Genomic DNA, 3,323 nt, shown 5'->3' with positions numbered 1-3,323 from the left:
ATCCTTGAAAAACCTTAATCTGCCCCCTACCAGCTGAGCTGGAATGAGGGCCGCACTTCATGCGGACTTAGGGGCAGACTTTGGTTTCCTAAATGGCTTGGATTTATTCCAATTTGAGGAAGGCTTCCAACTGGAAGCAGATTCCTTGGGAGGAGGATTGAGTTTTTGTTCCTTATTCTGACGAAAGGAACGAAAATGGTTAGAAGCCTTAGATTTACCCTTAGGTTTTTTATCCTGAGGCAAAAAAACTCCTTTTCCTCCAGTGATAGTTGAAATAATAGAATCCAACTGAGAACCAAATAAATTATTACCTTGGAAAGAAAGAGATAGTAATCTAGATTTAGATGTCATATCAGCATTCCAAGATTTAAGCCACAAAGCTCTTCTAGCTAATACAGCTAAAGACATGGATCTAATGGTATCACAAATAAAATGATTAGCATGTTGCAGTAAGCGAACAATGCTAGATATGTCAAAATCCAATTCACGTTGCTCTAAATTTTCCAACCAGAAAGTTGATGCAGCCGCAACATCACCCAAAGAAATAGCAGGTCTGAGAAGATGACCTGAATATAAATAGGCCTTCCTTAGATAAGATTCAAGCTTCCTATCTAAAGGATCCTTAAAGGAAGTGCTATCTTCCATAGGAATAGTGGTACGTTTAGCAAGAGTAGAAATAGCCCCATCAACTTTGGGGATCTTTTCCCAAAACTCTATAGATTTTGCTGGTAAAGGATACAATCTCTTAAACCTTGAAGAAGGAATAAAGGAAGTACCTGGCTTATTCCATTCCCTAGAAATCATATCAGAAATAGCCTCAGGAATGGGAAAAACACCTGGGGAAACCACAGGAGGTTTAAAAACAGCATTTAAACGTTTATTAGACTGAACGTCAATAGGACTGGTTACCTCAATATCCAAAGTAATTAACACTTCTTTTAATAAAGAACGCATATACTCTATTTTAAATAAATAAGTAGATTTGTCAGTGTCAATATCTGAGGAAGGATCTTCTGTTTCAGATAGATCCTCATCAGAAGAGGATGAATTATTATGTTGTTGGTCATTTGAAATTTCATCAGCTAAATGAGAAATTTTAAAAGACCTTTTACGTTTATTAGAAGGTGGAAATGCAGACAAAGCCTTCATAATAGAATCAGAAACAAATTCTTTAAAATTTACAGGTATATCATGCACATTAGAAGTTGAAGGAACTGCAACTGGCAATGTACTATTACTGATGGATACACTATCTGCATGTAAAAGTTTATCATGACAACTATTACAAATGACATTCGGTGGAATAATTTCTACAATTTTACAACAAATGCACTTAGCTTTGGTAGAACCGATGTCAGGCAGCAATGTTCCAGCAGAAACTTCAGAGACAGGATCAGATTGGGACATCTTGCTCAATGTAAGAGAAGAAACAACATATAAAGCAAAATTATCTATTTCCTTAAATGACAGTTTCAGGAATGGGAAAAAATGCAAAAGCATAGGCCTCTTGATAGAGAAGAAAGCAGGAGGCAAACATCAATGGGGTATTGAAATAATGAAAAAAATTTGGAGCCAAGTATGACGCACAACATAACGTAAACTTTTTTGGCGCCAAAAATGACTGGAAATGACACACTTGCGTCACTAATGACGCCGCCGTGTGAAAGGTCTCGGCGTCACGTATGACGCCAGAAATGACGAAGTTGCGCCATAAACGTATCTTTTCGCGACAAAAAAGTTTGCGCCAAAAATGACGCAATAAAGTCTAGCATTTGACGCACCCGCGGGCCTAACACCCGCAATTGCAAAAAAGTTGTCAAATTGAAAAAAAGACTAAACCCCAGGTAAGAAATAAAATTCTTAAAGTGTTTACGTTCCCAAATATGAAACTGACAGTCTGCAGAAGGAAATACATGAACCTGACTCATGGCAAATATAAGTACAATACATATATTTAGAACTTTATATAATTGCATAAAGTGCCAAACCATAGCTGAGAGTGTCTTAAGTAATAAAAACATACTTACCAAAAGACACCCATCCACATATAGCAGATAGCCAAACCAGTACTAAAACAGTTATTAGTAGAGGTAATGGTAAACTGAGAGTATATCGTCGATCTGAAAAGGGAGGTAGGAGATGAATCTCTACGACCGATAACAGAGAACCCATGAAATAGACCCCCGTTAGGGAAATCATCGTATTCAATAAGTGATACTCCCTTCACGTCCCTCTGACATTCGCTGTACTCTGAGAGGAATCGGGCTTCAACAATGCTGAGAAGCGCATATCAACGTAGAAATCTTAGCACAAACTTACTTCACCACCTCCATAGGAGGCAACGTTTGTAAAACTGAATTGTGGGTGTGGTGAGGGGTGTATTTATAGGCATTTTGAGGTTTGGGAAACTTTGCCCCTCCTGGTAGGATTGTATATCCCATACGTCACTAGCTCATGGACTCTTGCCAATTACAGGAAAGAAAAGACACATCCCATAGAAAATAATAGAAGACGAAAATTACTAAATTACACCAGGTTTCCATTGAACAATTGAATAATTATATTTCAAGATGTACTTCATATAAAATATCACATATAAAAATAAATGTAGCAATAAATTAAAACCAAAAACAAATGTCTTATCTTAATTTTAAATATATTCTTTAAATTATTAGATTAGTTATTAGGTGACCAAATCACTTTACCTAAATCAAAAAACACCCAACTCCTAACACTGCAACCAACTACCATGTCTTTCCTTCTCTAGCCTATCACAGTATGGAGCGCAGGCACTAAACTTAACTTTTATAATCTAAGGTCGGGTTACCATAGCAACAAACTTATGGCAAGATTTTCAAGAAATCCGACATTGGATGGAAGTAGGGTTGCCACCCGTCCCTTCAAATACAGAACACTTATAAGTTACACATGCTGCAGGGTGTGCAGGGAGGAATATGAATAGTGCAGTCCAGAAACACAATACATGTTCCTCCCTGCACACCCTGCATCAAGTGTAACTCATAAGTGTCCAGGAAAACATGGCTGAGGTGGCAACCCTAGATGGAAGCGTTAAGACAACATTAACTTACACATACACAAAAAGACCGACTGCATGCTTTGCGCAAAATATTTATATGGAAACCTAGTACTAAAATTGAGCCGTAAACTACTTTTTGGCTGTTGGCAACTTCAATAGCTTACGGTTCCATCTTTACCAACTTAATGGAAGCAAGCCCACATTTGGCTGGCTTGTTTGAGGAATTATCAGTGCCATATATATGCTGGGGTGTGTGTGGGGCAGGTTCCAAGGTCAGATTTTGTAA

Source organism: Bombina bombina, chromosome 4, assembly GCF_027579735.1.
Source record: "Bombina bombina isolate aBomBom1 chromosome 4, aBomBom1.pri, whole genome shotgun sequence".
In the NCBI taxonomy this organism is placed as follows: domain Eukaryota; kingdom Metazoa; phylum Chordata; class Amphibia; order Anura; family Bombinatoridae; genus Bombina; species Bombina bombina.
The sequence above is the reverse complement of the archived record's forward strand: the minus strand, read 5'-3'. Positions refer to the sequence as shown.